Here is a 24,624-nt window from a genome sequence, read left to right on the forward strand (position 1 = left end):
GCTGCAGAAGGGTTTCCATACTCTTTATTTCTGTGCGCTGCTGTATAATCAATCCTTTGGAGCAAGTGGACCCAACAGGATAAGTAAAGTGAATATTTTTAGCCTTGTGTCTTTTGTGACCCTGAGTCCTCATGCAGTGGAGATGGGAAACTGAACCAATGAAAATCTTCAGCAGAAGTAGAAACGGCGATGGATTTTAATACACACTGAAATTCTGACTTTCTGAATTTAAATTGCAGAATAAATGTTGCCAACCTGGAATGCTCATTTGGGTGTTTTCAGTAGGTAGAGTGAAACTCAAATTTATATTTGTTGTGCTTAAAGCTAAGCATTTGAACTGAGCCTGTTAATAAACCCTATTGTTTCATCATTATTATGCCTGAGAGGGAATATATCCAGTACACTAATTTCCTCTTTCCAATTATGTTTTGGATAGGTAAACATGTCTGAGTTCAGCTATCCTCTTGGCAGACTTGTCCTATCAAAAAAGTAGTATTTACCAGTTTAGAGAGCCCATGCTGTAGACTGGTAAAAAAAAAAAAAAAAAAAAAAAGATTTCATACAAGTAACTATAAATCTGTTCTTCATGATTAGGTAAGAAAATATGAGGGACCTCGTGCCCTTGGAAAGAAAAGCAGACTCTTCCTTAAAGGATATTACTACTTAGTGCTGGGTAGAGTTAGGATGTGATTCGGGGGGCAAAGAGAAACTGAACACATTCTGTCAAAATAAGCATGGTACCAGAATCTCTCAGCGTGGGCTACAGCAGTCAGTCATAGGGAAAGAGACAGCCAAGGTTTTGAGTTCCCAAATCACTGGGAATAAAAGAAAATGTTCTGAATTATAAGTGGTTTTTAAAACTTAGTTCCTATCCCTTGCAATCTGAGTTGAAAAGAACTGTTAAATATAAGGTAAAAATGGGGTTTGGAAGGTAAATCAAACTAAGAGCCTGCTATTTGGGCAACTTATAAATTCTAGAAACAATTAAGGTAGAACTGCTCAAAGTTTAGTCTCATAATAATTGACAAAAAGACCAAGAATCCCAGTTAAAATAACTCTGAATATGCTCTGTCATTATGAAGCAGTTTTCCTAAGAGTTTCAGCTTCATTATCCCTGATTAATATGACCACTGTTCTTATGGTATTAAATGGTGGCAATTATGTAAAAGTTAAAACAGATTATTCTATTTTGTCCTGAAAGTTCTGTACCACATTGACCTTAACCTTCTTTATAACAGTAATAATTGATAGATTCTTACTTATAATCTCTACACTCTAAGGCAGTATATTTTAAATTGTTGTGGGTCATGAAGAAACTGGACCTTCTCCCCAGAAAAATGCATAGAAACATAAAATTTTGCATAGAACTTAAGAGGGTTCAAGGATGCCCGTTTTTAAAAAGAAAAAGAAAAAAAACTTACTTCTAAGAAAAATCTGGAAAACAAACTAAAATTGAAATCTTACCCCAAATAAGATACTACTTTAAAACCACAAATCCTGCTTCATCTCACAAGTTAAAAAAAAAAAATCTCCTTAAGGATATTCATAAACCCCATCAAAAGCTATTTTCTTTTAAAAATAAAAAATAAACTGTGGCAGCTTTCAGACTCAAAATCATTAATTGTTAATGTTTCCAGGAGGAAGAGCTTGGGTAAAGAGGTAAACGTCTGTAAGTTATTAAAGTTTCTCTTTTATGGAAGAAGCCCTTCTCACAGAAGAGGTGATGGGGATCAAAGTTGTTTCCACTGCTAGGTGACAGCCTGAGAATCTTTACATTCCTCTGTGATGATCCGCATTTGTCAATTCCAGTGCAGCTTCTAGGTGATGCCCATCCTCTGTATTCACAAACCCTGGCCAAATGTGATACAACCTGAAAAACTATTTGAATAAAGGAATATTTTTTTAAACGTGAAAAAAAATATCTATGGACTTCAGTGGAAAACCCATGTAGCACTTGCAATCTGCCTGCTTTCGTGTCTCTTTGTATAACAGATGGCAGGTGCATCATCCAAAAGGCATTTCAGGTGATTGTGTCCATGTCCTCACAGAGAGGAGCTTCAGGAAGACATCTCTACTTCCAAATAACCAACCTCAAATCCACTCTTTATTTCTGAAAAGAAAATACCTGGGAAACCCCATCCTGTCATTTCCGTTGTAATTGCACAGGCAGTGATCAACCACTGCCCTAGACTTGCATTAAAGGGATGCCTGTCCTTGATAAAAACTCCAGAGAATGGGGGCATTACTTGCCAGAACCCTGAGAAGCTCTGTGGACCAGGAGCTGCTCTTCATCAGTGCCAGGAATCCAGATAAATCTACCCTTGGAACTATCCGGAGTCCACCCCAAGCAAAAAGGCTCTTAACGAAGTCCTTCATCTCAAGAGGAAAAGAATCCTTGAAAAGAGATTTCCTCTGGTAGCCAAATGCATAAGCCTTCCTGCTCCCTCTCCCCAGCAACACCCTGATGGGTAATTAATGTCTTTTGCATGGCTTTATCCTGCTACTTTGCAATACCACGCCCCCCATGTGTCAAGCCTATGACCTTGGTGATCATTTTTAAAAGTTAGTATGATTTAATGTGGCACTTTATCTTCCCATTGTGCTTCAGAATTAGCATCCTACTTAATTTTATCAAAGGTCTTTGTCTTGAGTTACAGCATGGAACAGAAGATTCTAGGGAGGACGTTATATGAAATAATGCGTAGAGAAATGAACCGTTCTTCCTAGTGGTTCAGGAGCTCATGCTGGTTCTAGCTCTTCCCACATGCTAATACCTCATTTTGAGAAAACTTCCACTTCGAAGAATACTACAGGAGAGAAATCTCTCTTTCTCTCTCTGTCTCTGTCTCTCTCTCTCTGTGTGTGTGTGTCTGTTTCTCTCTCAATTAAAAAGCAACCCATGAATTGAACCTCTCTCTTAATCTCCCTTTGTCATTAACATCTCATTTTAAACCAAAGTGCCCTTCACAGAATGTGAATGGCTGTTACACAACCTTAATTTGGAGTCGAATAAACTTTACGGAAAACTGAGTTAAACCAAGCTAAGTAGGTATATTTACCGAGGTCATAGAATGAAGCCTTTAATAGGTGGCTCTACACTATTAATATTCAAGAAGGCTGTGTAATTTGCAGCATTTCCCAAAATGAGTGTTTCCATGGAACCCTTTTTTGATGGAGTATCTGGAGAGACACGGGTTCATCAGCTAAGTGTTAAGCTAGCAAAAAGAGGCCTATGTCAGCAACAGATGCTCAGATTTCCCCCTGAACTTCCAACCCCCTGCACAGCTACGAGTGTTGCCTGAAAAACCACTAGGTAGGCCAAGTCATGGGAGTTGTGTTGAACTGGGAAGAGAGGTGGGAATATTCCCTGCAGTTTCCAATCTAGCTTCCCTCCAATCTTCTCATCTGTGTAATGGGGTAATAAATACGTACCTTGAAGAATTGCCAATAGTCTTGTTGAGATGTCTAATTTGGAATAATGTCAGTAAAAACACTCAGCTAAGTAGCAGACGCAAAGGATACATTCAATAAATAGTCGCTGGTATGTCAAGGTCCTCTAGGGGCTGCTTCTCAAATTTTACTATCTGTGCAATCTCACAGGAGCCTGTTACAATGCAGATCCTGATTTGGGTCTGGGATGGGGACTGAGTTTCTCTGAACTTATTCTCCTAGTTTGAGGACTGTACTTTGAGAAGCAAGCATCTCAGAGATACAAAAGGAAGTGAACAGTCTCAACTTTTAAAGAGTTATAATATATGGAGAGAACCTAGACATGCAGTCAGCTGGCTAAATGGCAAGCAGAGTGCTGGTACAAACAGTCCGCTTTGGGGGGCAGTGTTACTCTTGCTCACTCAGGATTGATGGGGGAGTTTTCCCTTTGAGCTGACTTTGAATGATGAGTAGACTTTGCGCAGACCCGGCGTCCCGGGTTCTGGCTGTGCCAGGAAAGCAGCACACTCCCAGAAGTGGGAAAGCATATGGGAAACTTAGGAGATGCTCAGGGAGCGTAGAGCAAAAGACATGGTTTGGAGGAGGAGGTAGGTATAAAGTGGACCACTGACCTGGATGTCTGAGTCTCAGGTATCAATAAAATACAATCTAGGAGAGTTTTAAGCAAATGTATGAGTTTCCCAGGGCTGCCGTAACAAAGTACCACAAACTGCATGGCTTAAAACAACAGAAATTTATTATCTCATAGTTCTGAAGTCTAGAAGTCTGAGACCAAAGTGTCAACAGGGCCAGGCTCCCTCTGAAACCTGCAGGGGAACCATTCCTGGCCTCTTCCTGGCTCCTGGAGGTTTGCTGGCAATCCTTGGCATTCCCTGGCTTAGTCGTCACATGGCGTTCTCCCTGTGTCTCTGCCTTCACGTGGCCATCTTCTTGTGAGGGTACGAATCATATTGGATCAGGGGCCCATCCTACTCCAGCACGGCATCATTTTAATTAATTACATCTGCAGTGACCCTATTTCCAAATAAGGTCACAGTCTGAGGTACTGGGAATTAAGAATTCAGCATATCTTTTATGGAGGACTCAATTCAACGCATAACAGCAAATATGTATGCACCCATTGGGCCCCAGAAATCTCCTCTGCCCTACAGGATAAACTTCAGAAGTGACTTTTTCCCACTGGGAAAAAATGAAGGACCATAGCGCTGAAGACCTCTGCCTTCTGTATCTACACCCCTTCCCAAGTATGAAAGATCGTTAGGACATGCCAGTGGTCACTGAACTGAGCTGGAAATTCAGGACACTGAGGCTGGGGAAATCAGGGTAGCATTAGAATTCCCACTGAAGCCTTCTTTCCTCTTTTCTGCCGACTTCTATAGGAATGTTATGTTGTTCCCAAGGAGCTTCTGGGAATGTGAGCCCCAGAAGCACCATCCCTAACGTGTTCACACAGCAGAGTTCAATAAAATAATGACGTACAAAGTCTTTCTTCCTGAACTCTGTAAGAAACAATGGGCTTCCATTTTTTCCCTTTGCTCTTGTCCGATAGAAGACTAATGTAAACACTGTCCACAATGTGAATTTTGTAGGTAGATGAAAGGGGGCACTGGGCTACTTATTTTATCAAATTTAATTGTCCTCTTGGAAAAACGGGAACTTTTTAAAAAAAGAAGTGGCTTTCTCTCTTTCAATTATATACTCTCTGGCTAGATAGATGAATTCGTTGTCACCTAGGTACACAACATTTTGTGTTCCAAATAACACTGCCTCCTAATGTCTTCAAGGTTAGCAGCATGAAAGGAGCATTTCACGCAAAACCCCTGCCAGTATGACCGTGAACAGTAATAAGTTTTTCAGGCCCGTTCTGTCAGACCAATTGTCCATCCCAGATTTATTCAGAGCATCCTTTCTCTGTTAAAATGAAGAAGAACGTTGGCCATATTATGTGGGCAGAAGAAAGGAAGATGTGGAAATAAAAGGGTGTGAAAGGAATATCTGTTTTCAAGGCAGCTGAGAACGAGTTGCAGGCTTGGTGTAGCCGCTGTCCCCATTTGAAGAAAATAAGCCCACGTGGCTACTTGGAGGTGGTAGTTAATTTTAAACCATATTTAAAGACTGCTGAGAAACACATTGGCCCCAATTCAGACCACGGTCAGTTGTCTCTTGGTCCCACTGACTAGAATGATGCAAACACCAGGCCCCAGACATACTAGGCACAGACCAGCAAGGTTTGACATCCTTATGTTCTCAGTCCTGTCCTAAGCAATTTAGTACATTGGCCAAGAAGGCATAAACCTTGGAAACTGTAATATGGCATGCTAAGAGAAAATAAACGATCTTCTGCAGGCCAGGCTTAATTTTGCAAACTCCATTTCCTGGAGATGATTGGCCACTGGACACTTACAGGAGGATTAGTCGGCTGTAAGTTTCACCTCCTCCCCTGAAATCTTCCCCAGTCCTTCCAGCCTGAATTAATCTTCCCTCCTTTGTGCTCTTTTAGCACTTGATCTGTACCTCAGTTGTAGCTCTTATCACAGTCTCTGTTGGCATTACCACTATTTCTGTGTGTCTTATCTCCCCTACTAGACTCTAGGCTCTCTAAGGGACAAGACTCAGTCCTAGTCATTTTTGTATTTCTAGCATCTAGGACAGGGCAAGTATGCCCTCATTAGATATTTATTGAAAAACTGAAGGATGGAGGGGAAAGAAGGATTTTGTGGTTTTCTCCATCATTATCAAATATCACTTTCTCTATCACACATGGTTTCAATCAAATACTTTGGAGGAGAGTTCTGGAACTCTTAAGAGATTCTGAAACTTAGAAGGAAAAGGAGACTTTCAAGGGAGTTTACAGATGGGTTTTTTGGGAGATTAAATGAGTTAACAAACGAATGCATACCGAAAACTTGCTAAAAGTAGCCCTACTTCTTTTGGATGGTCTGGGAATGGGCAGGGATGGAGGCAGACTTTGTATCCCTCAGAGTTTGGGAGGTTGCACGTAACAGAAATTGCCTTTGAGTAAAAGTGAAGTAATTTCTTGGAAGGATTTAGGGATGTTCACATAATGAAAGGGAATGCTGAGGAACTGGGCTGCAAAAAATACAGGAAACAAAGCAGCTCAAGACATATATATGGTTGAAACCATATATGGCTAAGGAATGGCTTCACTTCGTAGTCAAATCTGTGCATTGCTATAGGAATGATTCAACTCAGCCCCTCATCCCATTCTTACACAATACCACTCAAGGTCCAAAATCCAAAAACATAATCTAGTTGTCTAAGCTGGGCCACACACCCACCCCTCTTGGCTCAGGAATGTTCCTTTTGTAGAACAGATGCCATCCCCCAAGAGATGTGATTCTCCAGAAGAAATCAAGGTGCTATTAATAAGAGAAAGGAGAATGAGTGCTTGGTAACCAAAGCACAGCTAATGTCCACTACCGTTTACCTTGGAAAATATACAAGTCAGAAAACTATTTAAAGGAATGAAACTCCCTTATAGCTAATGGGAAAGATGAGACACTAGGAAACTTTTATTTATTAAGTAGATTAGACTTGAAATTCAAGTACGGTACATTTGGACAAGTGCTTTCAAATAGTTTATTCATCATTCGTGTTGCCCACATATTTCAGGAGTTTTTTACCTGTTAAATTGCTTAGAAAACCATCTTTTTTATAGAAAGATAAAAGGACCAATCTTGGAAGAAGTCATCAAATAAAGACTAAATCAGAGATAAGAGTTGGTGGAAACATTAAGGTAACTAAATGTCTGTCAACACTTTTCTACTTTCTCATGTGGGTATGGGACCAAGTTACAGCTAGGCGGAAAGATAAACAAACTGAGCTTATTTAGTGAAACAGAACTCTAGGAATTGCATTATTGTCCATTTCCAGTTCTTTAATTAACACATGAAAATTACATTTTTTCAACAGATACTCATTGTGCACCTCCTACTAATACTCTAATAGTAAAAGCTAATAGTCTAAGCCTTTTAAGTGCTTCTGTGTATCAGACACTCTGCTAAGATCTTTATATGCATTTCTCATTTAATATTTATAAGAACTCAATGAGAAGAGGTACTCAGTATTAGGAAAATAGGAGTCAGAGAAATTATGTAACTTGCCCAAGGTTGCACAGCTAAGTGGCAGAAAGTAAAATAATAAAGTAAAATACAGAAAATACTGATGTGGAAAATGAATACACTACACATATATTAATACATACCATTACAAACATGGTTATTAACTTTAGAAATTATTTTCTGAAGCATTTAGATGAAATATACTTGCAAAGAGCGGGTTCTCAATAAATGCATATTAAAGGCAGGAATTTATAATGTGATTCAAAAATGTGACTTCCAGGAAATGTTTGTGGGTAGGGAAAAAGATCCATCAGCATAAAAGAGCTTTTCATAGAGAACATGATGACCTGTAATTCTTTCTACTTACTCTGAAAATGGTTTTCAGTTGTTATATTATGACTAAATTGAGATTAAAAAAACTAATTGATTAATTTTTCCACCCTTGGGTCTGTTTGCCTCTTGAATAGTTTATTAAAGGTAGAGGTGTAATGTAGTTCTCTGACATTTTTTTTTTTAATCAGGGTAATCAAGAAAATGTGGTATTGGCATAAGAATAGACATACAGACAAATGGCATAGAATTGAGTCCAGAAATAAACCTTTACTTTTACAGTCAATTGATTTTTCAACGAGGGTTCCAGGCTTGTTAATGGAAAAAGAATAGTCTTTTCAACAAATGGTATAGGGACGACTGAATACCGACATCGAAGACAATGAAGTTGGACCCCCTACGTCACACCATATCCCAAAATTTAACTCAAAATGGATCATAGATGATATAAAAGCTTAAAAATCTATAAAACTCTTAGAAGAAAACATAGGAGTAAATCTATATGATCTCGAGTTACGCAGTGATTTTTTAGGTACGGCACCTAAAGCATAAGCAACAAAAGAAATAACAGATAAATTGGATTACATCAAATTAAAAAAAAAAACAACCAACTTTGTGCTTCAAAAGACACTATCAAGAAAGTGAAAAGACAACCCACAGAATGGGAGAGAAATCTTGCAGATCATAAACTGAAAAAGGAACTTGAATCCATAATAGAGAACTCTAACAATTTGGCAATAAAAAGGCAATTCAGTTTTTAAATGGGCAAGGATTTGAATAAACATTTATCCAAAGAAGACATACAGATATCCAATAAGCACATGAAAGTATGCTCAACATCACTAGTCATTAGGGAAATGCAAATCAAACCCCACTACAATGTCTAAAATCAAAAAGACAGATAATAACAAGTATTGACGACGATGAGGAAAAATAGGATGTTCCTACATTGCTAGCGGGATTGTAAATGGTACAGCCACCTTGGAAAATGGTTTGACAGTGTCTCAGTATTAGGAAAATATGAGTCAGAGAAATTATGTAACTTGCCCAAGGTTGTTAAATCATATGATTTTACATAAACATACTCATGTGTTTAACTTATTCACATGTTAAACATATGAGTATGTTTATGTAAAATCATGTGATCCAACAATTCCACTCCTCGGTGTATACCTAAGAGAAGTGAAAACATACATCCAAACAAAAATCTGTACAAGAATGTTCCTAGCAGCATTATTTTTAACAGTCCAAAAGTGGAAACAACCCAAATGTCCATCAGCTAACGAATGGATAAGCAAGATGTGGTATATCCATACAACGGAATATTACTCAGCAATATAAAAGGAATGTTCAACAACATGGAACCTTGAAAACATTATGCTAAGTGGGACTTCCCTGGAGGTCCAGTGATCAAGACTCCGTGCTTCCACTGCAGGGGGCACAGGTTCGATCCCTGGTCGGGAAACTAAGATCCTGCATGCTGTGTGGCACGGCCAAAAAAAAAAAAATTATGCTAAGTAAAAAACCCAGTCACAAAATGCTACATATTGTTTGATGCTATTTATATGAAATATCTAGAATGTGCAAATTTATGGAAACAAAGTATATTAGTAGTTTCCAGGGGATAAGGAATGGGAGAATGGAGAATGACTACTAATGGATAGGAGACTTCTTTGGGGGTGATGAAAATGTTCCGAAATCAGACAGTGGTGTAGGTTGCTCTGTGACTGTACTAAACTCTATAAATATACAAAAAAACACTGAATTGCACACTTTAAAAGGATGAATTTTGTGGTATTATATTATGGTTAATTATATTTCAATAAAGCTGTTGCTTAACCCTAAAAACCATGGTCAGTCATTATCTCTCTGTGATGGTAAGTTTGTGGAGTGACTTGTAGTTCCCCAGACTTGCTATTTTCATACATTTCTATACCTGTCCACTCACCTTACCATTCGTCTGCAAACTTCTTCTCACTTCCCTGTCCCCGCTCTAACCCCTTTCCTGCCATGTAAATTTTCTATTTCTCTTTCATGAGTTGGCTTAGATGTCCTCTCTACTAGGAAATCTCCCTGAATCCCTAGTTCAACCTTGAGCTGCATTTATCTGAAGGTTCCAGTGAACGTTATACACGTCTTCTTTCCAGCAAAGATCATATTCCATGGTAATTATCTGTTTATGTGTCTGTGTCCCCACTAGTGTATAAGCTCCTTGAGGCATTGTCTTTGTGTTTTGAGGTATGGTACGATGTCTGGCACGTAATGGGTACTTAGAAATGTTTACTGAATGAATCAATGAATGAATGCTTAAAGATAGAAAATTTAATGTTTCCGCATTGAAGGATTCTATGATATCAGGATATTGTCTGATCTCAGAAAGTGTCTTGGACTTAAACTTTAAATACTTTTGTGTGATGAATTCAGATTACCTGTGGAAATCAATGCTACAATAAATAAATATTTGCCTTCTAAATGTGAGAAGCTAACTCAGTTCTCACATGTCCCAGGATAAGCTGAGCTCCCTAGGATGAACAAGTAATTTTTTCTACTACATGGAATACTCTTGTACAATTAACCAGCTATGTTGCAGGATCCTAAAACATTTCATTGGAGAATTTAGCCTTGGTTGTCAATAAGCCCAAGATAATTTAAGCTTTGAATCTTGAGTCTCTTGTGGTGGGAAATAGAGCCTCTGGTGAATAAATTTTATCCAGATTACTGTCCTTCCAAAACAATATCTCGATGCTCTGCTACTTAAGCATATTGTGGGTTGAAACATCTGAACAAAGTTATCACATAGACAAATGGATTAAGAATATACAATGAATTTTGATCAATAAGACTTTTGGACTCAAATCCCAATATATAAGCAGCTGGTGGCATCTGAGAGATGAGAAGTCACCATCCATGAACAAAATAAACCCTCAAGAAATTGCCTTCATGGAGTTTACATTATAGAAGTGGAAGAAATGTAAGGGGAGATAATTTCAAGCAGAGAGAATAATTAAGGTAAAGGTGATAAGATGTTTGGTAAACTGAAGGAGAACAGGGTGACTGGGACATAATGAACATTGGAAAGCAGTGTGATCATTAATATTATTCCCTGTGGCAGACAGACTTATTGGTCACAATTCTTTATCAACTTCCCCAAACCAGTTTTTGCAACGCCCCCTTTTGTCACCATGGTCACATAGAGACAGATTATATTTCCCTACCCATTGATGTTGAGTTTGGCAGGTGACTTGCTTTGGCCAATGGAAGGTGGACAGAATGGTATGTCATTTTCCAGATGAGACCTTAACAGGCATGGCGTGTTGCTGCTTACCTTCCTGTGCCTCTGCCATCAGCAAGAAAAGGCCTCCAGGTGGACGTGCCCCCCCTTCATCCTGAGCACCAGAAATAACATGAATACACCAAGCAGAGCTGCTCCAGCCAACCTAGGCACACAGGGGCAGGAGGTTGTTATAAGCCTCTGAGTTAGGGCATGATTTATTATGCAAACTTATCATGGCAATAGTTTACCCATACAGTCTTCAATACTAATCTTACACACTATTAGTATACCTTTCTTTCTATTTTTTACTTTTTTAAACATTATTTATTGTTTGTATAATCTACAGTTCCCAAAACATTTCTGAAAATGGCAGGTCATTTGTAAGCCATAAATAAAACAAACATGAGCCTAACTATTTTACTGGAAAGAATAAACCTCACCTGACCAGACTCCTAATTTATTCTAGCCATTGTTTAGTAGAAGGAAACAAAGGCCTTTTCTCTTTTCCCCATTTCTGTTTCCACCTCTACACCAGGACATCTTGTTCTTCAGTTCCATAGTTTGAAGGTTTTCCATTACTTAAAAAAATATACAACTCTGTAGCTTGTCGTATATATTTTGGCATCTTTGTGTGTTAGTACTAGTCACTCAATAGACGGGTGATTCCTCAACAAAGTATAATCCACCAAACGAAGTGTGAAGTTATTTTTCTAAATATATGCTGTTTATGGCTCATTTTCACAATTTACAGTTCCTAGGTGAAATTTTCCAAAAAGGGGTCAAGCTTTCATAACTTTGTATTCCAAACTTGCACCTAACAGGAATACAAAGAGAAAATTAAGCCCATCAGCTGTGATGAGAACTATCATAGGACTTCCTTGTCTTCAATCTAAATATTAAAAATTTTCTCAAAATATATCAGTCACTCAGCAAGGAGTTCTTGGGTGTAGGTCCACAAGACATGTCAAGCCATATAGAGGCAAGGGGTTCGGGATGGGCAAAACGGGTGAAGGCAGTCGAAAGGTGCAAACTTCCAACTATAAGATGAATAAGTCCTGGGGATATAATGTACAGCATGGTGACTGTAGTTAACAATACTGTATTCTGTATTTGAAAGTTGCTAAGATCATAAAAGCTTTCATCACAAGAAAAAAAATTGTGACTATCTGTGGTCATGGATATTAACTAAACTTATTATGGTAATAATTTCACAATATATACATAAATCAAATCATTATGTTGTATACCTAAAAATAATACAAGGTTATATGTCAATTATACCTCAATTAAAAGAAAAAGGGTGAGATCCCTGCCTTATGTAAATGTACCCTGAGAAATGACTCTAACAGTTGAAACTGCTGGGAGCTGTCTTAATTCGGGTTCCCCACAAGGCAGACCTTGTGACAAAGACTTGGGAACAGGGAGCTCCTGTGTGAGGTGATCCCAAGAGGCACAAGCAAAAAAGTGAAGAAAGTGAGACAGAGAAGGGAGAAAAGCCAAAAGAATTTGCATTAGTGAGCAGGTTACCACCATGGGCAACTGGGACCCAATCCTGCTGGCCTCCTCCGAGAAACTGTGTGGAACACACCCAAGACTCCTAAGACCAGGGGCCAGGGAGGCTGGGACTTTTATCCCCAAGTGTTTACAGGCTGCATTCAAGAGAGTTAACCCCGCACACACTTCCAACTGCCCTTCCCTGCAGCAGAACAGGCTTCCTCGGGCCAAGGGAGGCCCTCAGACAGAGAAGAGAGCGTAAGATGGGAGGTTTATCAACATCTCCAGCAGCTGCCTGAACTCAGGTAGGCCAAGGAAATACGGTACAGGGCATCACCTGTGTCTGCGACATGGCACACAGCTCTTCATTCCATCAGATATAATGATAGTATTTAGTGAGCACTTACTCTGTACCAGGCACAGTGCTAATAAGCTTTTTATGTATATCATATCATTTAATCCTTGCAGCAACCCTAAGAAGTAGATACTGGGATTAGCATCCTCTGCAGACAAAGAAATTGAGAAATTTGCTAAGGTGACAAAGCAAGTAAATGGTGGAGGTTTGAACGTGGGTAGTCAGACTCTAGGGGTCTAAACAACACTTTACTCATGAAGGGCTAAGTGCAGAAAACAGAAGCACGTGTAACTCAAAGATGGGGAAAGTAGTGAGGCATGTAATCCTCAGAAAAGGCTTCTTTGTGGAAATGTACTTGAGTAGTACTTTAAGTGGGAAAGTGCAGAAGAAGAAACGAGCCTGTGCATGGTAAGGACTGGGGAAGAGGAAGACGGAAGGGAGCTGTAACATAAGGAGCATGAATTCAGCAAAATATCCTCATTGGAGAGTACACAGAGCTGGTCCTTGTTATGGAGTAAGGCACATATAATATTGCATGTAATTCTATGTTTATTATCATCTGAATCTTCATCTCATAATCTGAGATAAAGGTGTATGCCCTCTAGGTGAGGCATGCACAGTCAGCTGGATAGAGGATGTCTCGGTAGTGTCATCTACAGTTCCGATACAAGAGCCCTTTATTCAGTATTTGCCAAGGACAGGGAGCTAATACATACTCTACACACTCGTTGGCTGATGACAATAAAAACGATTGCTTAGTGTGATGACGTGCACATGATAGGTCCTCAGTATCAGGCCATGCGTGCCCATATAACTTGAATATCAAAAACAGGCATAAGAAAAATGAAAAATTTGGGGAAAGTAAAAAATCATCATTTAGAGCAGCCATTCTCAAACATTAAGTCCCAAGACCCTTCTACATTCTTAAAAATGATTGAAGACCACAAAGAACTTTTCACTTGTGTGGAATATGTCTATGAATATTTAGAAGATTACCATATTAGAAATCAAAGCTAAGAAATGTATAAAATATAAAAATATGCAAATACACGTTTTATTAGCCATCAGAACAATGGCTACATCCCACAACAGTTTTCCTTCTGGAAAACTCCACCATATACCTGCAAGAGAATGAGATTGAAAATGACAAATAGTATCTTTGTATTATTATTTAATAATAATACTATTATAATATATTATTATATTATTATACTATTATACTACTATAATAATACTATTATAATATATTATCTATCTTATAATATATTATTATATATTATTATAATATAATAATACTATTTCACAATAGTATTATTGTGAAAATAGTTTTGATTTCATGACCCCACTGGAAGGGTTTCAGATATCCTCAGGGGTCTTTGAACCACAGTTTGAAGAGTTCTGATCTAGAATTTTCAGAAACGTTAAGTATTTCCGGGGAGCTAAATAAAAATATTGAATATGAAATTAATTGCAAGACTTATTTGCAGCATATATTCACATGGTTTAGACCTTGATTTCTAACTATCAGGGGAAGAAGGTGGATTTAGCTTCTGCTCTCTTCCATTTAAGCATTCTATGACTCAAGAAGAAAAAAACACAGGAGAAGCATTTTTGGTTTTGTTTTGTTTGAAATCTTTCCAATGACTAAATACTGTTTTCCTTTTGAAGACTTTTTGGACCCTTCAATGAATAGCTTGGTATCACTGGCCTCATTGAAAAATTCAAAGTCTTTCTGGTAGAATCCTTGCTAGACATTGTATACAACGGTCTTTCATGGAAGATTGCTCCAAATTGGGGTGAGTTATTTGGAGACAGAAGTTCAGGAGGCTGGCTTGGATAAGCAGGGTGCGATAAAGCAGGACATAGAAAAGGACTGCCTGGGACCACAAACATGTATGTAGACTAGGATGGGCGATGGGAGGAAGCTACCTCATGCCTTCCCCTGGGCAGTGTGAAGGACAAAGTCTCATTCTTGATGTTAGCTTTAAAGGCACCAAGTCAGTCCCTAAGAGTTCTTTTCCAGGGATGGTGTGGGGTGGCCCTGAGGATCTCTGTTCATTCCCACCAGAACCAAATATGCAAGAAAGCCATTTCCCTTGAGCCAATTCCCCAAATACACACACACACACACACACACACACACACACACACACACACACACACACACACACACACACACACACACACACACCCCTACATCTTTACCAGGCTTCCAGTTGAGGAGCATCTTTAACCTCAAACATGGCGGCAAAACGGCTGCGGTAAAAGTCTCCTTGACAGTTTCAGGTTAATTGATTCTTCGGCAAATTGGTTTTTCAGCCAATTAATTTTTTTTTAAATTTTATTTTATTTATTTTTTTATACAGCAGGTTCTTATTAGTCATCAATTTTATACACATCAGTGTATACATGTCAATCCCAATCACCCAATTCATCACACCACCACCACCACAGCCAATTAATTTTTAACAAGCTAGTTTCTCGTGCATCAACCATTCTGAAAATTTTACCCAGCTCCTCCCCAGTACAGGTGAATAGGGAACTGGCTCAGATGAACCCCTGGGAATAGCTGAGGAGACATCCTGTCTGCTGGAAAGCATAACATATGCCTGGGAGAGGCAAGGTGAAGAACGCTCCATTGTGCAAGAAGAGTCTCTCTGGACAGACCAGTTGTATTAGGCTAGAACGGGTAGGGATGGAAGCCAGCTCATTCCTTTTAGGACTATGCTCGGCCTCAGTCTCCTCATCTGTAGAATAGGGATAATAATGATTATACCTCTCAGGTCCCTGGTAAAGGGTAAAGGAAATACGGTACGTAAAGCACAGAGTGCAGTGGCTGGCACGAAGGCAGGGATCTATACCTGCTAGCTGTTATTGTTACTATTATCACCATTAATGATAGAAGTGACTATGGCAATCCTGTTTCCATTTTCTGAAAGAAAGCAGTGCCTCAAAGTACACACTTTCTCACCTCTAGGCGTGGAGCCCTCCCTTCCCCAGCTCTCTAGCCACTATACCCTCTTCACCCTCCAGGCTTCACTTAAACATCACCTCCCCCAGGAAGCCTTCTCTGGTTGCCTAGATTAGCTTAGGGCCCCTATAAACCCCTGGACTTAAACCCCTCATCGCCATTTATTGAAACGGATTGTTCAGTTGTCTACCTCTTCTTAGAACAAAGACTGAGAGCAGAGACCATCTCCATATTGTTTACTCTGATATCCGTAATCTCTGGCAGAGTGTTTCCGTGTAGGATTTGGCTGGATGAATAAATGAATGAGTGGGGGATAGGCTGGAAGTGTGATCCTGCAGCCTGGTCCTGACAGGCTGGGGCAAAGGCAGCACCCAGCTGCACAGGTGTGGCTCAGACACGCAGGGTCGATGGGGAATGCCTGAGAAGGCCTGGAGGGTCGGGCTCTTTGTTGGGCTTCTCCAGCAGGCCCCCAGGCCCCCGAGGTTGCCTTCCATTTTGGGCTTCTAGTCCTCTGGCTCTTCCAGCCTCCAGGTATGGCCTCTCTGGGCCACCAGAGAGTTTCTTCCTCATAGGAATTTCACCGTAGTGGAAGGTCCCCCGATCTAGGAGCAGAGAGCTTGCATCGTGATTCTTGCTGTATGTGACTTTGGTCCAGTGCCTGCACCTCTCTGAGTCTTGGTTTCCTCTGACACAACAGGTGAGGCATCTCTTTCTACTCTTCTGCAAGGGTAAGAGCAGGGTCAGCTTCCAGACAAATACCTCTTCTTAGGAATTTAATGAGATCTATCCCTTCTCTTTCTACTCTTTCTTCTTCCCTGCATCCCTTCCCTCCATCCCTCCTTTCTTCTTCATTTAACAAATACGTATGGGGTCTTTACTGGGAACCAGATTTGCCCTGGTGCTCAGTCACAGAGAGGCAGCGAAAATAAACAGGATCCCTGCTTTCATGCTACTTAGAACGCCTAGGGGGAGAGACAGGCAAAACACAGGTTCACAAATAAGAAGGGAAATTTCACACAGACAGTAGAGCAAACAACAAGATAAATTAAGCAGTGAAATGGGATACTGTGGAAGATAATGACTAGGGGTGGGACATGCACTTTGGATGGTCACGGGAGGCCTCTCAGAGGTGGTGACATTTGCACTGCAACCCGAATGAAGAGACGAAGCTGACTGTGGACAACATGGAGGCCAGTTCAGAGGCCCCAGGGGGTGAGGGTAGTTGTGTTCAGGAAGAGAAAGTGGCAAGTGGGCCCGAAGACAGCAAAGAAGTGGGCAAGACCCAGATGATGTCGGTCCTCGTAGGCCACGATGAGGGCTTTGGATATGGCCCTGAGCGGGAGGGGAAGCCTTGAAGGAGAGCTTTATGCAGGGGAGTGACACGTTCCTATTTATGTTTCTAAGAGATTTCTGGTTGCTGTGCAAAATGAATTCTTACCTGTCATGTTCCAGATGCAACTTGAAACAAGTATGATTGATCCCCTGACACTGGCAAAGCATCAGAAACATGGGTGACATTATATCTGCTGACAACGAAGAGCACTTTTTCCATGCTGAGCTAATAAATATATTGAACAAACGGTGTTTAGTTAACTAAGATGAACAGTGTGTCCTTGTGCCTCAGGCTTTTTTTTTTCCCAAAAAGCATTTGTGTGTTTGTGGTAATACTCAATATTAACCACCGAAGAATTGGAAATTTACAATTCCATAGCCGCTTGACAGGGCAATCGCTTTTCAGTGGTTTAAAGGAGATTGCATTTTGTTCTGTGTGTATAAACGATTTCTGCTTATTTTATTATAATCTGGCAGATATATTGAATTTCCTACCCAGCAAGAGTTCTGTTAGTTTCCCTATCCTGAACATTCAGCGAGGTCATTATTATGTGAAGAATGAAATGACAGCAGGCAGCAGCAGAAAATGACCAAATAACTGCTTGATAGGGTGACTTTTTGACAGAGCAATATAGTAATAGAACACGTCATATTTCTAGGTCTCGGAATTCTGCTTTTTGAAAGCATTTGCATTTTTAAAATCAACTTTAGTAATTAGACTTAACACCTTGAATTTTGAGCATTGGAAACTGTTTGCAGTTCACCTAGTAGTAGTAGCTGTAATTGCCCATTGCATGCAAGCACTACAATAAATGCAATGTATTATATTATCTCATAATGTGAGTGGGCCCCATCCAATCAGTTGAAGGTCTGATGAGCAAAACCTGAGGTTTCTTGTGAAAAGAGGAATTCTGCCTTCGGACTGCAACGCAGAAATTCTAGTTGTCCAGGCTTTTGGACTCTCGTTGGTAGCATCTACTCTTACCTGATCGCCAGCCTGCTGGCTTGCCCTGTGCATTTCAGACTTGCCAGCCCCCATAGTCACGTGAGTAATTCCTTAAATCCCTTAAAATATCTATCCTATTAGTCCCTGGAGAACCCGGACTAATTTACTCCTTTCCCCAGCAGCTCTGCTTCTACAAATTTATCCAAAGAAAGCAATCATACAGATATCCAAAAATACACGTTCACGGCATTGTTTTAATGGTTACAGATGAGAAACAATCAAAATTTCCACCGCTGGGGGATCATTAAGAAAACCGTTGTGCAACGTGTGCTAATACAGAACATTCTACACAATATAATTTATATATCCTGTAGGTATATTATATGACTGTTAAGAATAAGCTAAATCTTCCTAAAAAATAAGGTATTTACTGGTCATATTATTAGGTAATAAACAGCAGATTAAAGAACCTGTTTGATTTCCATTTTTTAAGTTGTTAATACTGAATGAAATTATGAGGAACCTTACATTTTCCTCCTTTAATCATTTCTGTATTGACTGAATTTTTATACATAGCCTATTTTGACTGTTAATGAATCAAATCAATTTGACCTAAATTCTAAACAAAAGGTCAGCTCAGATAGATTTCTGTGGCCCTCTCCCATGCGACCTGTGTGTGTTCTGAATGTCATAAATATCTTTTAGTCACACCCTTTAAATTGTTTATTCGTGAAGCATTTCTATACTAACGAAATAAAATGGGCAGAGATAGGCAGTTGTCTGGACATTCAAGCATAAAAACAAACTCTGGGACTTGTTTGTTTCATAATTCACTTGAGCACAGCACCACAGTTCAGGGAAGGCAAACAAGAGGGGAAAAAAAAGATTTTCCCTGAAATACAAGATAATGACCACATTATCTATTTTAATTTGACAATGTAGGAACAGTCTGAGTTCCCTATGACTCAAATTCTATTTGAAGAAACTAAAATTAATAAATCATAGCTTACTGAGAATGGCAGTGCCCCTTTGCAAGTCATTATATGGGTTTCATAGAGTTTTTCTTCTTTCAGTCCTACTCCAGGCCATGCCCTGGCTTCCACTGATCCATTCCTTTTTTATCACCTTGGAGTCTTCCTCTGTACTTTGAAATGTTTATCTATATAAATGCAGACTTGCGGGGGGAGGGATGAAATTTGAAAAGATCCTTCTAGCATAACGCACTTTCAGTAAATTGGATAAATATCTTTGTGGCCCATGGAGATGACACGCACACACTGAGGGGAGAGCCGGTCACTTTCCAGCCTTGTCCTCATATGAACAAGCACAGTGAATTGTGTAGAAAAGAGTAGTGTTTGCAGTAACCCTGATTGCACTTTCCAGTGTCTAGCTCAGTTCCCTCTGCCTGATATTTATTATTACTCTCCCTAAGAAAACAACTATCTTCCCTGATGGCGAAGTGGAGAGCACAAAAAGTAATGGAAAGTTCCTCCCACGGAAACAGTAAGCTTTAGTACATTTAATATATAATCACACCAGGGAGAAATGCCCTTGTGTTTAAGAGCAGGAATGCATACAGCATTTTGTCTTTCCCTTAGTTTTGATTTTCTTCTTCTAGGAAAATATTTTTAGTGAACACCTGATGTGCTTTTGTTGCAAGTCTTGGAGATGAAGCTGGTTTTGACTCAACCAAGGTTAGGGCAGAAATATCCGGAAAAATGATTCTGGCTGCCTAGACAATGCCATTTACCTGCAAATAAGGGAGCTGGAAGTCAGCTCTCAGGTCTAGCAGACAGGAGTGTAGGTACCACCTCCAGGTCCACTGACCTTCCTGGGAACAAACAGCATCATTAAAATCCCTGAGGTGCTCCTAGAAGGATATTTGTGAACTGTATTGTTTTCTATTTCTGCTGTTTCTTTGACGTTGGCTAGAGCCTAGTAATGACCCCTTTTGTCAACAGAGGCATTCCAGGTAAACGGATCCTTATCAACTTATGGTCAGTGAGTCCTGTATCTCAGACAGAGTCTCTCCAGTCTTCTTTGCAAGATGAGGACTTCAAACTTGTGTCCAACTTTAGCAACCTGAGGGCAGATGCTGGAGCCTTCTCTCAGCTCTCACTGCAACCAGCATATTTCCCAAGACTCTTCTCAGTCCTGACCTTGTCCCCATCTTCTGCCTTGTCCACTCCAAGTAGATCCTATACCTGAGGCTCTGTGAAGTGAGACACTCCCCGGATTTTGACCACAGCATATAAATACGCCTTATGAGGTGCTGGTGGCATAAAGGAAAACCTTGCTCTAATCAACGTGTGAGTCTTCAGAAACAGTTTGAAATCGCCCATGAGCCTGGGGAGCGTGGACCCCATCCATACATTCAGACATTCAGCCCGTGACCACTCTCCTGTTGAGAAACAACCGGAAGTGGAGAGATTAAGAGAGAGAGCCGACTATAAGAAGTCTCTCAGAAAAGGCAGCCATGGTGTGGGAAGTCAGTAAATATGTGAGTGATAAAAACAATGAATAGGGCTTCCCTGGTGGCGCAGTGGTTGAGAGTCTGCCTGCCAATGCAGGGGACACGGGTTCGAGCCCTGGTCTGGGAAGATCCCACATGCCGCGGAGCAGCTGGGCCCGTGAGCCACAACTACTGAGCCTGCGCGTCTGGAGCCTATGCTCCGCAACAAGAGAGGCCGCGATAGTGAGAGGCCTGCGCACCGCGATGAAGAGTGGCCCCCGCTCGCCGCAACTAGAGAAGGCCCTCACACAGAAACGAGGACCCAACACAGCCATAAATAAATAAATAAATTAAAAAATAATAATAATAATGAAAATCTTTGGTTATAAAAAAAAAACAATGAATAGCATTATATTTTTTTCATGTGGGAGGCCAAGAGTAAAAACTTTGGGGTTGGATAGACTCTTTTCAAGGCCCTTGCTTCAAAAAGTTGTATTACCACTCTGTTCCTCACTTTCCTCACTGCTAAAGGAAGGGAAATAGTACCCACTTTATCAAGCTTGAAGGTTTAAGTGAGATAATACGTGAATATCTTTGGCATGGTGCCTGGCCTAGTATGTGCTCAATAGTGTTGTCAGTTGGTGATTAGCACCCAGTGGTAGTAGAAGTGGACTCGTTATCACTATCCTAAGTAGTGTCGCCAGATGCCATGTTTCAGGTTCAGTAGGAAAACCAGGGGAAATGACAGTCAGAGGGGGACTTGTCCTTTTCAACCTCCTATACATAATCTCTGCTCGCATCATTCACAACTCATTGCCTTCCCATCTTGGCTTCTCTGATGCCTGGCACGCAGGGCTCAATAAATCCTTCCTGAATGAATGAAGGACCTGAGCATAGTGGAGTTTGCCTTCTCTGTGCCGACTGGGTGATCTTTGATGATTCTTTTCAGATGTCTGAGCTCCAGCTTCCTCGTCTGTCAAATGGAGAAGGTTGCTGGGGGAAAAAAAATGAGATGTAGTGTGTGAAAGTGTGTGTAAACTCCCAGGATCTTGTAGTGATTTACGTTGTGAATCATACAGGCTGAGCGAGTAGGGGTGTCTGAGTGTGTAAATGCACATGCAAATGCACTTATTATACACACACACACACACACACACGACTAGCAAAGGAAAAGTCAATCTAAAACCAGACAAATGCCAGTAGTTCCTACTGGAAAGAGAGAAAGAACTGGAGCAAGAGGGTTAGAGTCTTTATCAACTGGGATCGAAAAGGATTGAAACAGGGGCTGTAGAAAATTATCTGGGGAAGAGAAACGTGCTCAGCACCACAACTGGCCAGTTGCCCTCTGGTCCCCGCCTTGGCCACTTTAATCCTGGCCGTCAGAAATTCAGTGGCAGCAGCTTGCTCCCCAACACCCTAATGCTTCCCACATTAACTCCTGGGTGGGATCACCACCCTTGGGACGTGTCATTACTGTCTTGCACTGAACCACCCCCAGGTGTGCTATTAGGAGCTTTAGTCCCATTTCCTTCCACACCCGGTGAAAGATATTGTCAACAACTTCAAAAGTCTTACTGCCAGATGCCCTTAATGGTACAGTGCTATCTGAAGATGAATTTGTGCTGCCTTTACCCCCCTTCTATAAAGAACCATGGACACTATGATGATCACAATTTCAGTACGTGAAGCAGTCAGGTTCGTTTGCCCTCTACTTGCTTCTAAAGGAAATGTTAGAATAACCCAGGACAAAATTTGGAAACTAGGAAGCTTTTAATGACTTCCTGTTGGTCAGCCTAAAGGGATTCAACTCCATCATTGCTAGGTACCTTGTACGATGCCTAATTCACGTGCTTCGAGGTGGAAGCAGAACGCATGTTGGTTTAGAATCTTATTCAGTGTAAACTATCCGTCTACCATTAGATTAGATGGCATGGGAAAGCTGGCTTAGTCGTTTTTATACAAGCATTTGTCTGGAAATCTAAGGATGCTGTAACATTTTTTTTTTTTCTAACATCTTTATTGGAGTATAATTACAATGGTGTGTTAGTTTCTGCTTTATAACAAAGTGAATCAGTTATACATATACATATGTCCCCATATCTCTTCCCTCTTGCGTCTCCCTCCCTCCCACCCTCCCTGTCCCACCCCTCTAAGTGGTCACAAAGCACCGAGCTGATCTCCCTGTGCTATGCGGCTGCTTCCCACTAGCTATCTATTTTACGTTTGGTAGTGTACAGAAGCAGAGAGGCAGGGATGTGCCGTAGTTACTAGTATAGGTCCTCCTAATCTGCTTGCATTCAGACTCACCTCTGCCCTCCACTACCACGTGACCTCCAGCAAGCTCACTACCCACCTCAAGCCTCAGTTTCCTCATCTGTATAATGGTGACAGATAGTACCTACTTAAGAAAGTTGTTATGAGCATTAAGTGAGATATGAGCCAGTAAAGAAGCTAACACAATGCCTGGAGGTTGAAAAATGGTGGTGGTGTTATAAATATTTTTATTAATGAAGCAACACCAACTTGCTTAATATTTTTTCAAGCCATACAAACAGAACTAAAAACTATGGGTGCCCAGCAGTTCCTTTAGTTTAATTGAAGCAGGAGTGAAATGCTTTAAAGGCTGTGTTTAAGTGTTGGTAAAATTTTTTAAAGAAAAAAGAAGAACCTACTCTCACATGGAGGGTTTTTTTGTGGATTGACACAATGCAGTAAAACCCAACAAAAGCAATTACCCCTTGATTGAGTCAGGCCAGCTGAGGAGGGAATTATACATTTGAAATCAACAAATTGGATTTGATCCTTTTGCAGGCTCAGCAATTGCTGCCTGACTAGTCCTTCAGAAGATCAGAGGTGGCCCCCTCAGTTTCCAGATTCCATCAGCTGATGCGCTCTGTCTGTACAGAACAGTTTTCCCCTTGTTTAGGTTCTAAATGAATGATATTTGCTTCCAAAGTTATTATAGCTGCTAAACACATGCTGACTCTAAAATCTCTCCCTCTGAAATAAAGCATATATATTTATGCATATGTATGTAACTGTTACCTAAAAGAACCTTTCTGGTAAAATATATTTAGTAATAGATGCCATCCCATAGCATTCAAAATGTTCAGTGATATGAATTATAATGCTCAGACCATTTTGAGCTGATGTGCTCTTCCTTTATAAACGATCCCTATTCCCTTCCACGGAATAGACACCAGCGTAGAGCTTCACTTCTGTTTTCCCTCTTGCTCCTGATTTTACCCCATGTGGCTTGAGAGCTAAATACCAAGCTATAGATCACTGGTATTAATAAGCACGGCAAATTTGTTAGTGATTATTTTTTTTGCCTTGTGCCAATAAGCACCATTAACATTTACTGAAAATGAATGCAATAAGTTAGCAACGAGGAAAATGTTGATATTCAGCTGACTGCGTAGAAAAAAATTATTTTATTCTCCCCCTTCCTGCTGCTCTCAGAGTACACAAAAATTGCAGACCCAGTCTGTACGTGTGAGCTGAGGGAACTGGCGTTTGGAAGCATTGCTGATCCTAACACCTGGAAAGCAAGTGTGCATGCTTCTAAATAGTTGCCACACGTGACGTGGTCCTGCCTGCTATTTTTGTTTTACATGTTGTTTATTATAAAAAAACTTTCCAATCTTGGTCTTCAGATAAAGATCCACTCCTAGGTATTTATCCAAAGAAAACAAAAACACTAAGGAGAAAAGGTATATGCACCCCTGTATTCACTGCATCATTATTTACAATAGCCAAGATATGGAAGCAGCCTAAGTGCCCATTAATAGATGAAAGGATAAAGATATATATGCAGTGGAATATTAGCCATAAAGAAGAATGAAACCTTGCCATTTTCGACAACATGGATGAACCTAAAGGGTATTATGCTTAGTGGAATAAGTCAGACAGAGAAAGACAAATACTGTGTGATTTCA

General features: G+C 40.3%; 1 protein-coding gene across 1 annotated transcript in view; it reads left to right on the forward strand.

Moving 5' to 3' along the window:
* Window positions 1-24,624, forward strand: part of SYNPR (synaptoporin) — a 297,196-nt gene that overhangs the window by 225,028 nt on the left and 47,544 nt on the right. The window lies entirely within an intron of this gene.

Source organism: Balaenoptera musculus, chromosome 11 (genome assembly GCF_009873245.2).
Source record: "Balaenoptera musculus isolate JJ_BM4_2016_0621 chromosome 11, mBalMus1.pri.v3, whole genome shotgun sequence".
Classification (NCBI taxonomy): domain Eukaryota; kingdom Metazoa; phylum Chordata; class Mammalia; order Artiodactyla; family Balaenopteridae; genus Balaenoptera; species Balaenoptera musculus.